Below are 21,705 nucleotides of genomic sequence, written 5' to 3'. Positions count from 1 at the left end.
AATCCTGTGATGCTTGTCAAAGGGCCGGAAAAATAAGTCAACGTGATGAAATGCCACAAAATGTCATTCAAGTATGTGAAGTATTTGACATTTGGGGTATTGACTTTATGGGTCCATTTCCAAAATCTCATAATAATCTATACATTCTCGTTGCCATTGATTATGTATCTAAATGGGCGGAAGCACAAGCTCTCCCAACTAACGATGCACGAGTTGTAGTCAACTTTTTAAAACGTCTTTTTGCAAGGTTTGGAACACCGAAAGCTTTAATAAGTGATCGGGGTACTCATTTTTGTAACAATCAACTTGAGAAAGTTCTCAAAAGATATGGAGTAACTCATAAAATCTCCACCGCTTATCATCCACAAACAAGTGGACAAGTTGAAAATACCAACCGAGCTTTAAAACGTATTTTAGAGAAAACCGTAGGATCAAATCCGAAGGAATGGTCCATGAAATTGGAGGATGCACTCTGGGCTTTTAGAACAGCCTGCAAAACTCCAATTGGAACCACACCTTTTAGACTCGTTTACGGAAAAGCATGTCATCTTCCAGTAGAAATTGAACACAAAGCATTTTGGGCTTTAAAGACATGTAATCTTGATTTACATGAAGCTGGACGTCTACGGTTAAGTCAACTAAACGAATTAGAAGAATTAAGACATTTAGCGTACGAAAATTCGTTGATCTATAAGGAAAGAACGAAGAAATGGCATGATAAAAGAATCAGAAGTTCAAAAGAATTTAAAGAAGGAGACAGAGTTCTTCTTTTCAATTCACGATTCAAGCTATATCCTGGTAAATTGAAATTAAGATGGTCTGGACCATTCATAGTCAAAAGAGTTTTCCCATACGGAACAGTAGAATTGATAAATTCAAATGGGATTGAATTTAAGGTTAATGGTCACAGAGTTAAACATTACATAGATAGTCCAATGGAAGTTGACAACGAAGTTAATCACAATTTCGACATCACAGCTAACTAAGTGTGGGGAGAATCAAGTCTTTTAAAGGATAATATGTATTTCTGTTAGAGTTAGATTTTCTGTTTTCGTGTAGTTCTCGAAAATGGAACCCGAATGGTCTTTCCCTAGCAGACCCTAAAGAACTAGTCTTCTCCCCCCATTCTGAATTTTTATTTTTTTTAGGTTTTACGAGATGAAAACTTCCTGTGAACTAAACCATGGTCTAATGCTACACGCTTTGATCACTAAACGTAATAATGACACACTTCCAAGTGAAATAGTATCATTAATCAGAGGTAAATTGGACGGAGTAAGAAAAGAATCCAGATGCGAAAATAATAAGTTACAATTTGGTAAAGGAAAATCAAAATCCGCAGCGAAAAGAAGAGCACGACACCTTGAAAGATGTCACAAATGCGGAAAATGGTCACACGAAGGTAAATGTTCAAATAATCAAACCTATTCAAATACCGAATTTGTTACTTTATGCAGAGACGGACCGTTCATATGTTTAGAAGAAAAAACACTGAATGCTCGAGGTTACGCCTATGTAGCCATGGAAAATCAATTAGTCCGACTATCTTATGAGTGGGCTAGAGCATATCACTAAGAAATATATTTCACAGGTAAGTTTATACAGTTTTTATTTTTATTTTTATTTTTATTTTTAACCTTTTGATAATAAACGCTAATTTGTTCGCTATAAAGTATTAAATTGGTATTCGATAAAATTAGGTCTTGCGACCAAAATTATTGATATCATACAAAAATTTATTACATCACTGCGAAATTTAACGTCTATTCTTAAGGTATAAATATCTTTAATCAATCAACCCAAAATATTTCAAAAATTCGTCATGAGTTAAATTAGGTCATGAAACCGAAATTACTTTACCAAAAAGAGGGGCGTATGTTTTTGATAATATTTGATTGATTAAAGTGGGATAAAAGCCAAAAAGATTTTTAATTTTATTTTTACTTTGTTTTTAAAATTAATATTAAAATAATATTGTAAACTTTTTAAATTAATATATATGTTTAAAATTGTAAATATTTGAAAAATTAATATTTTTAATATAAGTTTGTATGTATAAAAACAAAATTAAATTTAAGTTTGGTGTAAATTTTTAATATGAATTTTTAATTTTATGCAAATTAAATTTAAGTTTGGTGTGAATTTATAATATGAATTTTTAATTTTATGCATTTTAAATTTAAGTTTGGTGTGAATTTAAAAACAGAAATTTACTTTATTTCGATAAGTCAAAAATATGATTTTTAAAATTCGTCGTGAGTTGAAGACTATTTCTTTGAATCGAAATCGCTTTACCCGAGGGAGGGACGAGAACTTTTATTATCATTATTTTTAATCTTATTGAATTAAAGTATGCCAAAAACATTTAAAAAACCCAAAAATCTTTACTTTTAAAAACCGCGTTTAAAAAGTGACAAATTTTAAAATTTTGTCGAGGGACGGACTAGGACAATGATCTGAAACGCCCTCATCCTAAAAAGAAACAAATTTTTAAAATTTTATTAATTTTATGTTTTATAAAGTGTAAGGTTTTATAAAAAAAAAAATATAAAAAAAACCTGAAAACACTGTCCATGCGATTGCATGGGGTTTACACACCAACCTCATGCGATCGCATGAGGGTGGAAAACTGGCCAGATAGAAAACCTCAGCGAGTCTGTCTTCCTCACCACACAACACACACATACACGAAACTCTCACAAAATCTCACCAAATTTCATCATTTTTCCACCGTAATTCGTCAAATTTTTTGCTCTAATCATGCCTAGATTCTCATTCTTCAGCAAAAAGGTAAAAATTACACCCCTAAACTCTATAAATTTCTAGTTTTTGTGATAATTACCAATATTTTACCTAATACAATTTTGTTAATTTCTAGTGTAATTAGTGTTAAATTGTTAGTATTTTATGCATGTATAACCTAGATTGATGCTATTTAACATGATTTGAAGCCAAAAACTTCAAAAATTTTAGAAATCTAGGGTTTGTGTTCTTGAGCAATTTAGGGCTTTTTGATATAAACAGGTTATGGCCGATTTTTGTCATGAATTATTGCTAAATTGAGTAGTGTAACATGTTTAGGTAGTTAAATGATCCAAACATTGATCCTAAACATGATTTTTGAAGAATAAAGTGGACTTTTTAAGTCCAAAATTCACGAACTTGATTAATTTGATATATTTGCATTTTGAGACTTGTTTAATTGTTAGTAATGACTATTTTGACATGTTATTTGAGTTAAATACTTATGAACTTTGTCTACATTTCCATATGTGCTTATTTAAAAAAAGTGTAGAATTGTGAAAAAAAAAATTGTGAAAATATGTATAAGTTTAATTTTGATTTAACATGTTATTGTGAATATTTTAAGTTGTTATTTTGTTAACACTAATGCATATTTGGATGTACAAATTTTGTGTTTAATGTGTTTTGCAGAAAGCCGATACTGGAGGTTCAGGAGCATCATCATCTAGACAGCCTGGTCCAGCACCAGAACCAGAACCAGAAATGCAACACGAGCCAGAACCCGAACAAGAACCACAACAGGAACCACAACAACAGCCTGATCAACACGTACCTTATTATGATCCGGTACAGTTTATTAATGAATTCATAGTATTCCCGATGAGGCCGCCAGTAGAATACCCAACGATTCCTGAGCACACTTTGCATCCTAATCTGAGATTTGATTGAAGATGGAGGGATTACGAGACATATCAAAGGAACAAATTCAGATTGGTAACTAAAAATGTAGAGGTGCCAAGGGTAATCGATTGGGATCTTTTGGAAAGAGTTCAGCTAGCTAATAGAGTCAGACTGCTACTGATTCAGAGGTACGGGAACTCTTCTTTTACAGATTGGGAACGTCTTTTCACCATTCGTAGACCTGTATATAAGGAATGGTGTGTTGAGCTCATGAGTACTGTATCACTTGATACAAATATAGTTAGAATAGATGATAGAAGATTTCTTAGGTTTATCCTTGACGGTAGGATGTACAGAATGTCCATGCTGGACATGGCCAGGGCTTTACAGATATATACTCCTGGTGAGTTGCTACTACCCGATTGTACAAATTTGATTCATTATGGTGAAAGGGTAGATAGCAACTTTGACGCTGACGCCATTTGGAGGCGTATTTCACATTTTGATGTTTTTAAACGAGCAGGAGGACACTCCTATACACATATTGACAGAGCCGAGCTTCGTATCATTCATAGATTTTTGGCTAACTCGATTACACAAAGAGGTAACAATAAAGAAAAAATAACCTTACATGATTTATTCTACCTAAAGTGTATTCGGGATCCTAGAAGCTTTGTCAATATCCCTTACTGTGTTGGTTTTTATTTATCTAAAATGGTAGAAGGAATGCAGGACGGGAGTATAATAGGAGGAGGTATTTTTGTTACTCTCATTGGAGAGTATTTAGGTGTTGATAAGAACCAAAGGGGTCCATTACAGCTTTGTAGAGAACAGGTTGAGCCTTTAGGATTGAAAGTTTATGTGGGTGCTAAGGTATTGAAAAGTAGACGCAACCAGGCAGTACCCTATGAGGGCCCTCATCCACAGGTAGAAAGGGGCTCAGACGAGGAAATGGAGGAAGCGGAAGACATTAGGGATGTCTTTCGAGATGCTATTCTTGACGTCCACGTTCGTATAAATGAGGAATCAATAACGAACGCGGCCAGACATAGTATGTACGAGCAGTGGAACTCCGAGCGAGTATACGAGGATTATAGGCGACGCCAACACGATAGCTGGTTAGTTCATCAGCACCAAATCATGAGTCATCTATCATATCAGGTACCAAATAACTACGTACTTACTCGACCTGCTCATTTTCCGCTACACAACCCCGAGATCCGACCACCCTTTAACCGGTATGACTATAACCAAGCCTATCAGGACACCTATAACCAACAATGGAACCCACCTGACGAGATGAACTGGAACCCCTATCCAGACTGATTTAGTTCCATTGGTTATTTTTATGATTTTTATGTTTTTATCTTTTTACTTTTTCATGTTTAAACTTATGTTATTGGATATATTTATGTAATTTTTATCATTTTTATTATTATTGTATACTAATATTTCACATTTAGGATTTGAAAGTGGGATATTAAGTCCCATTTCAAATTGTCATGCATGGTTATATTTGTATGTATGTATATTGTCGATTGTACAAAACAGGGTAAAACAGTGCATTTTCAAAGACTGGCATTAAGTTCAGCAAAAGCTACTAATTTTGATGACAAGATGAAAAATAAATGTGATGTAACAACAAGATGGAATGAACAAATGATGTGCACCATTTATCATTCAGTAAACAAACGCCAAAATTTTTGGAAACTTTGGTAAAATTTAATCATTTTTCTACGCTAATCTCCCTCAATAATTTAAATTGTTACTGATTTCTTGCAAATGAGGGCATTGCAAAATCTTAAGTGTGGAAAGGGGTTAAATTCTTTCGGATTTTTAAAATTTTTAACTTAAACACTTGGTTACCATTAAAAATACTAGTAACGTAGTAGTTGTATTAAAATCTAGTGCTCTCCGATAACAAAGAACAGCCCTAGTCTTATATACTGACTACCAACTTCTAGTAAAATTTTTCAAAATTTTCAATTAAATGAACTCAAAATCATGTTTATACATATTTATGAACGATAAAACTTGGTGTTAACACCGAAATTATTGTTACCTCGGAAAGGACATAAATTGAGAAACAAACCAAAATGTTAGAATTCATATTAAAATGGAATAGAGGACAATAAAAAGGCAAATAAAAGAAAATAAAAGCCAAGTGTGGGAAAATTTACCAAGTTATTTTAAACATATGTCACATAATTCTGTAACAAATAATTGAAGATACTTTTGCTTTGGACTAAAATAAAAAGTTTTACCCGATTTACTGTAAGAAAGATGGATCTACACGATGAATCAATTCCATCATAAAAAGGAAGTAAAGTCTTCCGAAAAAGAAACGCGCTTCTTGATTTAGGTCATGAAGTTGTCGTCCAGACCAGCTGTAGGTTGATGAAAAATCTAGAAAAGTCATCTCTAAAATCAGCAGGAAATCCACGGACCTCAGCATCATACAGGGTCGCCAAGTGGTCAGACTTATCCTAACCATGAGAGGATCTGTCTTGTAAAATAGGGAGGACGCCGTGCAAATTAGCTTGATAAGACTAATGAATCAGACCCCCAGAAAGGATAATCTCCTTAAAAGATCAAAAATCAGCTTTTAAGACTGATATTACTCAATCCTAGAGATTGACCTTAAAGATTGAGAATTCAAACTCATAGAATTCAATGATATCTAAACTCGAGCTTGTACGAGAAAATATTTTGATCAAATTACAAACCGATTTGTTTTCTGAAAACCCATTTTCAATGCGTTCATTACCATTGAACGTAAAATCCTAGGAATTCACCTGAAATTCATTAGGTCATCTGAACCAAATCGGGTGTCAACCGTAAGAACGGTGGTTGCATAGCATGGTCAAAGACAGGACCTTGTGCCAGACCGAAAAATTATAAGGGTGAGCTTTACTATTGCTCCTAAAAAGGATAGTAATTGCGTCCGACACGTTATAGACCATAATTAAAAGCATGTCAGGGGACATTGCTTTAACAGTTGCTTGTTCAACGCTTTCCTTTACAACCAGACGGTAGTTTATCGAAAGGTAATATACGGAACAAGTATACTGGACGTGTTGCTTTCCCAATACAAGGTTAGCAAGTGGGTAACACAAAACCGCAAGTTTTGAGCTAAAATTTTCAAATCTGAAACCCACCAAACCCACAAAAACAATTTGCAAACACCGGTGAATGGTTATTCTGGAAAACTTATCTAGGGTAAAAGCTAGATTTAATTTTCAAAAAGATCAAATGTTTTCATAAAGATCTAATTTCCTTAAAGGATCTAAATTTTTATAGTCATGTGGGACTGTAAACCACATCGTTACTACCATTGTTCATACCGCCGTATAGAAATCACTGATGTACAAAGTGTGAAGAATAAAGAGGTGATTCTAGTATTTCAAGACTATATCGCTTAAGGACAAGCAACACTCAAGTGTGGGAATATTTGATAATGCTAAAAACGAACATATATTTCATAGCATTATCCCTCAAGAAAGACAAGCTTTTAGTTGCAATTGTTCTATTTACAAGTGATATTCGTTTAAATAATAAAAGGTGAAGACAAAAGACAGATTCGACGAATTGAAGACGCAAACGACCAAAAAGCTCAAAAGTACAAAATACAATCAAAGTGGTTCCAATTATTGATAAGAAACGTCTCAAAATTACAAGAGTACAAGATTCAAAACGCAAAGTACAAGATATTAAATTGTACACAAGGACGTTCGAAAATCCGGAACCGGGACCAGAGTCAACTCTCAACGCTCGACGCAACGAACTAAAAATTACAAGTCAACTATGCACATAAATAAAATATAATATTTAAATAATTCTTATAATTATTTATATATTATATTATTATTTATAAACCATCGGCAGAAGAAACAAACACATGTGAGCCTCCCCAGCTGGCCATGCGATCGCATGGCCTTGAAGGGCAAAGCTCATGCGATCGCATGAGCCTCTTTTCCAGCCCACATGCCTATAAAAATCTAGCTTTGGTACATCATTATAGATATCCATCCATCCAACTCTCTCAACGTATATGTATATATAATTATATTATAATTTTAATATTAATTTCTAATAATAAGGGTATGTTAGCGAATGTTGTAAGGGTGTAAGTCAAAATTCTGTCCGTGTAACACTACGCTATTATTAATCATTGTAAGTTATGTTCAACCTTTTTACATTAATGTCTCGTAGCTAAGTTATTATTATACTTATTTAAAATGAAGTAATCATGATGTTGGGCTAATTACTAAAATTGGGTATTTGGGCTTTGTACTGTAACGACCCGGAAATTTCCGACCAAATTTAAACCTTAAACTCTATATGTTTCCGACACGATAAGCAAAAACCTTAATGTTGAGTCTAGAAAGTCTGAAATCTATATCTGGATAATTAAGTTACCCTTTGACCATTTCCGAGGATTCACGAACAACTGTTGGAAATTAAATATGTATATATATTATAACTTGAAATGCATTACTAAATTGTTAAATGATATAGTTGTTATATTAATATTACTACCTTCATTGTTGTTATTAAAAACAAATACTAATAATAATAATAATATCAAAAATATTAATATTAGATACAATTGATTTGTTATATTAATATTCTTATTACTTTTATTATTATTTTTGATTATTAGTAATGTTAACATATTATTAATATCAATATCACTATTATCGTTAGTAACTACTATTATCATTAATAATTATTAATATAAGTTGTATTAATTATTGATAGTATGGTTATGTTATTTATCATTATATCATAAATTTTATTAATATCATTAATATTACCTAATAACATTATAATTTTTGTTATTAGTATTTAAATTGGTAATAATATATAAACTTAAATCTATAAATAAATACAAATAAATATATACAGATATATATATATAGGTCGTTATAAACAGATATATTTATTAGGAAATCAGTATTATTATTTAGTATCATTATTATTTACTATTATTATTATTATTAATGTAATTATTATTAATATTAATATATTTATTAAATATATAATCTATAAATAAAGATTAAGGGGTTGAGCTGTCCATCGATCCTGTTATTAATTTTTGTTTCCATTCACTAATTGGTACGATCAATTATATAAGCAAACAAAATCAGGTTTCAATCGAAATCAACTTTTATTTATTTAATCCTCTTTCTTTTCTTCCTGTCTAAATCATGTCGAGCAGTATGGCTATTAATAAACGATCAACGTATGCTGCTGATAAAAATCACTCAAGTCTTCTATCATTGTAATCAATTTCGAACCCTTTAGTTCTTTTTTTTTATCTGATGAATTAAAACCGATGACCCTGTTCTGGTATCTTTTTGGCAACAGCTCGGAACCGAATTATTTTACGAAAACTATAAATGCTATTTTGTTGAGAATCATCTAAACAATCTTTCTGTAAATTATCAGGTCTTAATTTGCGAAATCAAAAACGAATTTTCGAAATCAAAGCTTAAAGAGAAAAAGTCAATTAATCTGTTCATCGACAAATTTGTAATTGTTTTGCTGTTTTAATTCAAATTAATGATCCAGACAGATTCTAATATCGATATAGAAACTTTTTCGTGTTGTAATCTCAGTCTAAAACGCTCTAAAAACTTGAATTTGATTTTGAGTTTATATTTTTTTTTTCTTTTCGTTACAGCTTCTGCTGTGTATTTTTTTTATTTTTGTTTTGTTGAACGAACCTAATCAGAGTATTATATTTTCAAACTCCATGTCTGTTATGTGAATCGTTATATAAATTGAAATTGGAAAAAATGGATTGGTTTGATATCGAATTGAACTGGGGAAGAAGAAGACATATGGATATTAGATTATAAGTTTTTAATTCGGTTATAAAACAGAAAAAGTTAAGCAGCGTGGATGGTTAGAGTGTTAGAGGGTATTCGAGAGGTCGTGGGTTCGAGTCCCGACCCGGGCAGTGTATTTTTTTTATTTTAAGGTAATTTAATATTTATTATTGTTTATAATATTACTTTTATTATCAATATTATTATAATAATAATAATAATAATAATAATAATAATAATAATAATAATAATAATAATAATTATTATTATTATTATTATTATTATTATTATTATTATTATTATTTTAAGAACATAATTAGCATTATAATTTTTATCATTAGTATTAAAATTATCATTATTAGTAATGTATAATTTTTCTTTTATTTTCATTATTAATATTATTACAATTATCATTTGTATTGTTAAAATTATTATTATTAAGTATCATTTTATTAGTGTTATTTTGGCGTAAGTATCATTATTAACAGTGACACTAATATTAATATTATTAATCAGTACTAACACTATTATCATTAGAAATTATAATAATTACTAAAAGTATTATTTAAATCTACCATTTTTATTAAAACTATTATTGTTGCTATTATTATAATTATTAGTATTATTAGTATTAAAATTATGATTACTATTATTATTATACTTATTCTAATATTATAACTACTATTTTGCAAACCTGGGTTGTATTTAAAATACATAATTTTAAAATTTTTAATACTTTTATTTACCTAAAATATACAAAATGAAGTATAATAAGATATTAAGATAAAAATCACTAATAAAACATTTATATAATTGTTCGACTACAATTACACGTTTTAATATATATACAAATGATATAGGTTCGTGAATCCAAGGCCAACCTTATAATTGATCAATGGTGTTATATGTATTTTTACTACAAAATACAGTGTGGTGAGTATATAGTCCCTTTTAAACTCTAAATATTTTTGGGCTGAGAATACATGCGCTGTTTCTATAAAAGATTTACGTTATGGACACAAGTGATCAAAAATAAATTCTACGTTGAGTTGTACCATGGCATATCTCTTTATACTTGGTAGCTAATATTTACGTGAGGAGCGTAAACGCGAATCCTGTTGATAGATCTATCGGGCCTGACAACCCCAACAAACGGTTGCACAGTACTTCGTTTCGTTACTACACTTGGTACGGTGTAGGGTTTATTTAAGAGTATGCTGCTGTGATTTAAATGTTAAGTATGGTTACCAAGTGCTCAACGTCTTTTCCATACACGAGGAGTGTATTATGTATAAACCTGAAATCTTGTGGTCCATAGTTATAACGCTGCTAGCATCAAACCTATATATCTCACCAACTTTATGTTGACATTTTAAAGCATGTTATTCTCAGGTACGAATTAAGTCTTCCGCTGTGCATTTGCTCATTTTAAGGACATTACTTGGAGTCGATCATCGCAATGGGACCAAATGTTGATGACTTCGTCCAGGAGGATTAGGACGGGTCGTTACAGGTGGTATCAGAGCGTTGGTCCTAGCGAACCAGGTCTTGCATTAGTGTGTCTAACTGATAGTTGTCAGGATGCATTAGCGAGTCTGGACTTCGACCTTAGCTGCATATTATAAGTATTGTATATCATTCCTAGTGGAAAAATTTCCTGCTAATCATTCCTAAGTCTAGACATGCCTTACTGCCTTTATTGCATAGATAGTGTATAGACAAATTTATATCTTAGCGTATCTATTACGATAGACTTTGCTTAATATCTTCCGTAAATTTCTCCGTAATTTAAGGGATCCTGGTACTATATATATCTATGCATATTATGCATTGAGAATACCATCTAACTATTATTTGATGTCACTAAGCTTTTCATACCAAAAATCTTTTCTGTGATCGCGTACGATGGCCTCTACGAATCGACCAAGTTCTTCTGACTCCGAAGATAGCGTGACGGGAGCGCACCAACCGATCAACTACCGTGATTTCTTTAGAAAGTGGGGATGGGTTCGCGAAATACTTACCCTATGGAGAAATGAAGAAGGTACTCCATATCACGAGCCGAACTTACCACCTAACGTCGGAGTGCTCGACCCGCTCACCGACGAACCTGTTCGCAACACCGTTTATACCCTTTTTGCAAGAATTTTTCGTCTTGAGGCTACCATTAACGGAACTAGAGAAGATATCCGACCTTTACCTCACACTGATAACCAACCAGGGTTAGTAGAAGAAGTTAAAGAACTCCAAGCTCGAGTGTTAACTTTAGAGAGCACGGTACACAATTTGCAAGCACCAGCAGTATCACCAACACCAGTAACATCACCAGCTTCAGCACCAACGGTACCAGTACCACCAATAACCCAAGTTTCAACAATCCATGCCTCACCATCTCATTCTGCACCTCAAGTATAATCATCGTTCTACGAATCGTTCTACATCGATTATCTTCGCTCGACATGGCGATTATGTAATTTCTAAAGTTTTAGAGATTATGTAATCTAGTATTAACGGTAAATCAAATGAGTTTAATATCTTATTGACTCATTAAATCCATGATTACATCTGAAGAAAATATATATGTAAGTATATTTTCATAAAGATTGTAATTAAAATTCTTTTGTACAAACTGTTAATGGTGAAAATATTTTAACGGGTAGGTAATACCCGAGGAATATTTAGATTTCACATTAATCAGCTACACGGTACATTCTTCGACTCTGATTCAACAGTCAGTCACTATCCTACTTGTATCCATAGATATACGTATCCGTTCACCACAGAATCCATTTTCGTTCAATTTCATATTTGGATTTTGACCTATCAGAATCCAACAAGTGGCATAATGAAGAAAACATTGGACAAAATAAAATTTGTTAGAAACAAACGAATTAACTAATTGAAATTTTGTTAAGAATCTACGCTAACTGTTCCAGCTAACTGTTCCTAGCTAACTGATTACATTTTATTTATCACAATTTAATTATCGCAATTTTATTTATCGTCATTTAATTTCTGTTATTTACTTTACGCATTTAATTTATCGTCATTTAATTTCTGTTATTTATTTTACGCCCTTTAAATATCGGGACACGTATACAAGGTTTTGACATATCATATCGACGCATCTGTATATATTATTTGGAATAACCATAGACACTCTATATGCAGTAATGCGGGAGTTAGCTATACAGGGTTGAGGTTGATTCTCAAATAATATATATACTTTGAGTTGTGATCGACACTGAGACCGGTACACGGGTCACGATACGTATTAATTAATTCGAATATTATATATTAATTTATATATGAATATATTGGACGATTGGACAATTGGATTATTGGACTGCTAACTTTGGACAATTAAAATGAATTAAAATATGGATTATAACATATGAAACTAAACAATTCTTCAAGTTTGCCACTTGATTTCATCTTAAAACCTCATTTGTATCTCGACAATTCCAATCTGCGTTCGAAGCCTTCATGATACCTGAAAACACCTCGATCAGAAGGATGAACCAGCCGCACTTCATCTATGGAAGAAAAGATTTATGCACCTGAAAAACTCTCGAACCCAAATTCATAGTTTAACACGTACCTGTGTTGAATCCTTTACCATTTATTAGCAAAAATAACCTTACAATCCCTTTTCAAAGTAATCAATTTTGTCACAACTTCAGCAAGTTAACTTCGACTTCTCAGTAACACTAGTCTTATTATAACCTCGATGTATATACGTTGTCATTTCGCCGTCATTGCTGGAGAACCTTTTATATTCCACGACAACATCAGCAGCTGTACCAGCAGCTCGTCGTCTCTTTGGCGAAACCCTCAATCAGTATTTTGAAAATCTCGCAGAACTTCTCCCGTTATACCTACAACGTCTATCCCTAAGAATTTCATACCTCGAACGTGAAGTTTCTGAAAAACACCCTGAACTGCAAACTAGTTCTTGAAATACTGATGAAGCAGCAAAAACTGTAAACGACTATAACAAGTCAAAAGTACAGTATGTTGGAAAAGATCAGAAAAAGAGAAGGGTTGGGACTGGAAAACGGATTGAGCAAAGTATGAAGGAGACCATGGACAAATCGTGAAAACTAAACCTGACTTCAAGGAATCCAAATGATTTCGTACCTGCTGAAATCATTAGCAAACACCTTACTCCTCATTCTAAACCTTCACAGACAAATCTTCCTTGATAGAAAATCTAAGATATCATCGTGCCTTTCATTATAAATATTCTCAATATTTCTGAAGATATTTTCACAACTATTTTCATCCGAGATCATTTATCTCCCCGTAATATCTGTGTTACAACATAAAAGAAACTGTGTTAGTTTCTAAATTCTGAAATCTTCGAGTTTAAAATATGAATGCTTTGAAGTAGTGTTGGGAACTGATGCATGAATTAGTATAATATAATGACACTTGATCAACGTCATTATATTAAAGTAAGTCATGTTAAGTTTCTAATGGAATGTGATGATTCACAGTACCGTCATCATGTGCCATGTTACACGGCTCTTACATTTTATCCAATTTCCAAACATATTAGGAACATATCATCTTGATAGTTCTATCTTTTCCAGGATATTCTAGTAATTTGACAAATCAAAATTTTGCCATTACCATTTCTTTCTTGGAGCATTAGCTATGTTCATTCCAAATCTTATACCTACAAATTCCAAACCATTACTCGCTTGACTTGAGGACGGGAAGAAGAAACGAAGGGACAAATCCTCACAATAGAAATTGGGGTATAAATCGCAGCAAAAAGGAGAGAGTATTAACTATGGATGACAATGATTATAGAAAACAGAAGCAGGAGCATCGAAGTATAAAGGAAGATATAAAACCCAACAACCATCCAGAATTTACAAACCATGTATATCGATGCAAATAGCAATATAAAGACACGAGAGAATTAGAAACACTATAAACACAAGGGTATAGTAGAAGTAAATAGATTCTTCTGGTGGTAAATAAAAAAGAAGAATGATAGATGTGAAAATTAAGAGTATATCAAGGATCAGAATGGGATGGAGCATTTTAAAGAATACTCTAAGGTATGAATTGGGGATAGAAGATGTGGGAAGTAAGGAAGGGAAGGAGGTGGATTTATAGTAAAATATCCGACAAAGAAATCGAAACAGATTACCGCATTAAATCAAAGGAGATTCCGTTTCCAAAATCATCGAATAACCAAATCTTATTACATAAGATTTTCTTTAAATCCCTTAAATTCTGGAAATCAATCCTAATCGCGTCATCAGTTAAAACAATTCTATCTTCACTCATTTCATTCTTTTATGATAGCTTCACTCGTGCACTTCACATGATCGAATCGTTTTATCCATATCTTCCAAAAATGATAAAACCCTATCATTACCTCATATTCGTCATGAAAACATTCCTATTGTTATGTATGACAACCTCTACCAAATTTCGGGGAAGAAATTTCTTTAACGGGTGGGTACTGTAACGACCCGGAAATTTCCGACCAAATTTAAACCTTAAACTCTATATGTTTCCGACACGATAAGCAAAAACCTTAATGTTGAGTCTAGAAAGTCTGAAATCTATATCTGGATAATTAAGTTACCCTTTGACCATTTCCGAGGATTCACGAACAACTGTTGGAAATTAGATATGTATATATATTATAACTTGAAATGCATTACTAAATTGTTAAATGATATAGTTGTTATATTAATATTACTACCTTCATTGTTGTTATTAAAAACAAATACTAATAATAATAATAATATCAAAAATATTAATATTAGATACAATTGATTTGTTATATTAATATTCTTATTACTTTTATTATTATTTTTGATTATTAGTAATGTTAACATATTATTAATATCAATATCACTATTATCGTTAGTAACTACTATTATCATTAATAATTATTAATATAAGTTGTATTAATTATTGATAGTATGGTTATGTTATTTATCATTATATCATAAATTTTATTAATATCATTAATATTACCTAATAACATTATAATTTTTGTTATTAGTATTTAAATTGGTAATAATATATAAACTTAAATCTATAAATAAATACAAATAAATATATACAGATATATATATATATATATATAGGTCGTTATAAACAGATATATTTATTAGGAAATCAGTATTATTATTTAGTATCATTATTATTTACTATTATTATTATTAATGTAATTATTATTAATATTAATATATTTATTAAATATATAATCTATAAATAAAGATTAAGGGGTTGAGCTGTCCATCGATCCTGTTATTAATTTTTGTTTCCATTCACTAATTGGTATGATCAATTATATAAGTAAACAAAATCAGGTTTCAATCGAAATCAACTTTTATTTATTTAATCCTCTTTCTTTTCTTCCTGTCTAAATCATGTCGAGCAGTATGGCTATTAATAAACGATCAACGTATGCTACTGATAAAAATCACTTAAGTCTTCTATCTTTGTAATCAATTTCGAACCCTTTAGTTCTTTTTTTTATCTGATGAATTAAAACCGATGACCCTGTTCTGGTATCTTTTTGGCAACAGCTCGGAACCGAATTATTTTACGAAAACTATAAATGCTATTTTGTTGAGAATCATCTAAACAATCTTTCTGTAAATTATCAGGTGTTAATTTGCGAAATCAAAAACGAATTTTCGAAATCAAAGCTTAAAGAGAAAAAGTCAATTAATCTGTTCATCGACAAATTTGTAATTGTTTTGCTGTTTTAATTCAAATTAATGATCCAGACAGATTCTAATATCGATATAGAAACTTTTTCGTGTTGTAATCTCAGTCTAAAACGCTCTAAAAACTTGAATTTGATTTTGAGTTTATATATTTTTTTTTCTTTTCGTTACAGCTTCTGCTGTGTATTTTTTTTATTTTTGTTTTGTTGAACGAACCTAATCAGAGTATTATATTTTCAAACTCCATGTCTGTTATGTGAATCGTTATATAAATTGAAATTGGAAAAAATGGATTGGTTTGATATCGAATTGAACTGGGGAAGAAGAAGACATATGGATATTAGATTATAAGTTTTTAATTCGGTTATAAAACAGAAAAAGTTAAGCAGCGTGGATGGTTAGAGTGTTAGAGGGTATTCGGGAGGTCGTGGGTTCGAGTCCCGACCCGGGCAGTGTATTTTTTTTATTTTAAGGTAATTTAATATTTATTATTGTTTATAATATTACTTTTATTATCAATATTATTATTATAATAATAATAATAATAATTATTATTATTATTATTATTATTATTATTATTATTATTATTATTATTATTATTATTATTATTATTATTATTATTATTTTAAGAACATAATTAGCATTATAATTTTTATCATTAGTTTTAAAATTATCATTATTAGTAATGTATAATTTTTCTTTTATTTTCATTATTAATATTATTACAATTATCATTTGTATTGTTAAAATTATTATTATTAAGTATCATTTTATTAGTGTTATTTTGGCGTAAGTATCATTATTAACAGTGACACTAATATTAATATTATTAATCAGTACTAACACTATTATCATTAGAAATTATAATAATTACTAAAAGTATTATTTAAATCTACCATTTTTATTAAAACTATTATTGTTGCTATTATTATAATTATTAGTATTATTAGTATTAAAATTATGATTACTATTATTATTATACTTATTCTAATATTATAACTACTATTTTGCAAACCTGGGTTGTATTTAAAATACATAATTTTAAAATTTTTAATACTTTTATTTACCTAAAATATACAAAATGAAGTATAATAAGATATTAAGATAAAAATCACTAATAAAACATTTATATAATTGTTCGACTACAATTACACGTTTTAATATATATACAAATGATATAGGTTCGTGAATCCAAGGCCAACCTTATAATTGATCAATGGTGTTATATGTATTTTTACTACAAAATACAGTGTGGTGAGTATATAGTCCCTTTTAAACTCTAAATATTTTTGGGCTGAGAATACATGCGCTGTTTCTATAAAAGATTTACGTTATGGACACAAGTGATCAAAAATAAATTCTACGTTGAGTTGTACCATGGTATATCTCTTTATACTTGGTAGCTAATATTTACGTGAGGAGCGTAAACGCGAATCCTGTTGATAGATCTATCGGGCCTGACAACCCCAACCGGGCTGGACGACCAGTTTTAAACGGTTGCACAGTACTTCGTTTCGTTACTACACTTGGTATGGTGTAGGGTTTATTTAAGAGTATGCTGCTGTGATTTAAATGTTAAGTATGGTTACCAAGTGCTCAACGTCTTTTCCATACACGAGGAGTGTATTATGTATAAACCTGAAATCTTGTGGTCCATAGTTATAACGCTGCTAGCATCAAACCTATATATCTCACCAACTTTATGTTGACATTTTAAAGCATGTTATTCTCAGGTACGAATTAAGTCTTCCGCTGTGCATTTGCTCATTTTAAGGACATTACTTGGAGTCGATCATCGCAATGGGACCAAATGTTGATGACTTCGTCCAGGAGGATTAGGACGGGTCGTTACAGGTGGTATCAGAGCGTTGGTCCTAGCGAACCAGGTCTTGCATTAGTGTGTCTAACTGATAGTTGTCAGGATGCATTAGCGAGTCTGGACTTCGACCTTAGCTGCATATTATAAGTATTGTATATCATTCCTAGTGGAAAAATTTCCTGCTAATCATTCCTAAGTCTAGACATGCCTTACTGCCTTTATTGCATAGATAGTGTATAGACAAATTTATATCTTAGCGTATCTATTACGATAGACTTTGCTTAATATCTTCCGTAAATTTCTCCGTAATTTAAGGGATCCTGGTACTATATATATCTATGCATATTATGCATTGAGAATACCATCCAACTATTATTTGCTGTCACTAAGCTTTTCATACCAAAAATCTTTTCTGTGATCGCGTACGATGGCCTCTACGAATCGACCAAGTTCTTCTGACTCCGAAGATAGCGTGACGGGAGCGCACCAACCGATCAACTACCGTGATTTCTTTAGAAAGTGGGGATGGGTTCGCGAAATACTTACCCTATGGAGAAATGAAGAAGGTACTCCATATCACGAGCCGAACTTACCACCTAACGTCGGAGTGCTCGACCCGCTCACCGGCGAACCTGTTCGCAACACCGTTTATACCCTTTTTGCAAGAATTTTTCGTCTTGAGGCTACCATTAACGGAACTAGAGAAGATATCCGACCTTTACCTCACACTGATAACCAACCAGGGTTAGTAGAAGAAGTTAAAGAACTCCGAGCTCGAGTGTTAACTTTAGAGAGCACGGTACACAATTTGCAAGCACCAGCAGTATCACCAACACCAGTAACATCACCAGCTTCAGCACCAACGGTACCAGTACCACCAATAACCCAAGTTTCAACAATCCATGCCTCACCATCTCATTCTGCACCTCGAGTATAATCATCATTCTACGAATCGTTCTACATCGATTATCTTCGCTCGACATGGCGATTATGTAATTTCTAAAGTTTTAGAGATTATGTAATCTAGTATTAACGGTAAATCAAATGAGTTTAATATCTTATTGACTCATTAAATCCATGATTACATCTGAAGAAAATATATATGCAAGTATATTTTCATAAAGATTGTAATTAAAATTCTTTTGTACAAACTGTTAATGGTGAAAATATTTTAACGGGTAGGTAATACCCGAGGAATATTTAGATTTCACATTAATCAGCTACACGGTACATTCTTCGACTCTGATTCAACAGTCAGTCACTATCCTACTTGTATCCATAGATATACGTATCCGTTCACCACAGAATCCATTTTCGTTCAATTTCATATTTGGATTTTGACCTATCAGAATTCAACAAGTGGCATAATGAAGAAAACATTGGACAAAATAAAATTTGTTAGAAACAAACGAATTAACTAATTGAAATTTTGTTAAGAATCTACGCTAACTGTTCTAGCTAACTGTTCCTAGCTAACTGATTACATTTTATTTATCGCAATTTAATTATCGCAATTTTATTTATCGTCATTTAATTTCTGTTATTTACTTTACGCATTTAATTTATCGTCATTTAATTTCTGTTATTAATTTTACGCCCTTTAAATATCGGGACACGTATACAAGGTTTTGACATATCATATCGACGCATCTGTATATATTATTTGGAATAACCATAGACACTCTATATGCAGTAATGCGGGAGTTAGCTATACAGGGTTGAGGTTGATTCTCAAATAATATATATACTTTGAGTTGTGATCGACACTGAGACCGGTACACGGGTCACGATACGTATTAATTAATTCGAATATTATATATTAATTTATATATGAATATATTGGACGATTGGACAATTGGATTATTGGACTGCTAACTTTGGACAATTAAAATGAATTAAAATATTGATTATAACATATGAAACTAAACAATTCTTCAAGTTTGTCACTTGATTTCATCTTAAAACCTCATTTGTATCTCGACGATTCCAATCTGCGTTCGAAGCCTTCATGATACCTGAAAACACCTCGATCGGAAGGATGAACCAGCCGCACTTCATCTATGGAAGAAAAGATTTATGCACCTGAAAAACTCTCGAACCCAAATTCATAGTTTAACACGTACCTGTGTTGAATCCTTTACCATTTATTAGCAAAAATAACCTTACAATCCCTTTTCAAAGTAATCAATTTTGTCACAACTTCAGCAAGTTAACTTCGACTTCTCAGTAACACTAGTCTTATTATAACCTCGATGTATATACGTTGTCATTTCGCCGTCATTGCTGGAGAACCTTTTATATTCCACGACAACATCAGCAGCTGTACCAGCAGCTCGTCGTCTCTTTGGCGGAACCCTCAATCAGTATTTTGAAAATCTCGCAGAACTTCTCCCGTTATACCTACAACGTCTATCCCTAAGAATTTCATACCCCGAACGTGAAGTTTCTGAAAAACACCCTGAACTGCAAACTAGTTCTTGAAATGCTGATGAAGCAGCAAAAACTGTAAACGACTATAACAAGTCAAAAGTACAGTATGTTGGAAAAGATCAGAAAAAGAGAAGGGTTGGGACTGGAAAATGGATTGAGCAAAGTATGAAGGAGACCATGGACAAATCGTGAAAACTAAACCTGACTTCAAGGAATCCAAATGATTTCGTACCTGTTGAAATCATTAGCAAACACCTTACTCCTCATTCTAAACCTTCACAGACAAATCTTCCTTGATAGAAAATCTAAGATATCATCGTGCCTTTCATTATAAATATTCTCAATATTTATGAAGATATTTTCACAACTATTTTCATCCGAGATCATTTATCTCCCCGTAATATCTGTGTTACAACATAAAAGAAACTGTGTTAGTTTCTAAATTCTGAAATCTTCGAGTTTAAAATATGAATGCTTTGAAGTAGTGTTGGGAACTGATGCATGAATTAGTATAATATAATGACACTTGATCAACGTCATTATATTACAGTAAGTCATGTTAAGTTTCTAATGGAATGTGATGATTCACAGTACCGTCATCATGTGCCATGTTACACGGCTCTTACATTTTATCCAATTTCCAAACATATTAGGAACATATCATCTTGATAGTTCTATCTTTTCCAGGATATTCTAGTAATTTGACAAATCAAAATTTTGCCATTACCATTTCTTTCTTGGATCATTAGCTATGTTCATTCCAAATCTTATACCTACAAATTCCAAACCATTACTCGCTTGACTTGAGGACGGGAAGAAGAAACGAAGGGACAAATCCTCACAATAGAAATTGGGGTATAAATCGCAGCAAAAAGGAGAGAGTATTAACTATGGATGACAATGATTATAGAAAACAGAAGCAGGAGCATCGAAGTATAAAGGAAGATATAAAACCCAACAACCATCCAGAATTTACAAACCATGTATATCGATGCAAATAGCAATATAAAGACACGGGAGAATTAGAAACACTATAAACACAAGGGTATAGTAGAAGTAAATAGATTCTTCTGGTGGTAAATGAAAAAGAAGAATGATAGATGTGAAAATTAAGAGTATATCAAGGATCAGAATGGGATGGAGCATTTTAAAGAATACTTTAAGGTATGAATTGGGGATAGAAGATGTGGGAAGTAAGGAAGGGAAGGAGGTGGATTTATAGTAAAATATCCGACAAAGAAATCGAAACAGATTACCGCATTAAATCAAA

This window comes from Rutidosis leptorrhynchoides, chromosome 7, assembly GCF_046630445.1.
Source record: "Rutidosis leptorrhynchoides isolate AG116_Rl617_1_P2 chromosome 7, CSIRO_AGI_Rlap_v1, whole genome shotgun sequence".
Classification (NCBI taxonomy): domain Eukaryota; kingdom Viridiplantae; phylum Streptophyta; class Magnoliopsida; order Asterales; family Asteraceae; genus Rutidosis; species Rutidosis leptorrhynchoides.
This window is presented reverse-complemented; position numbering follows the sequence as displayed.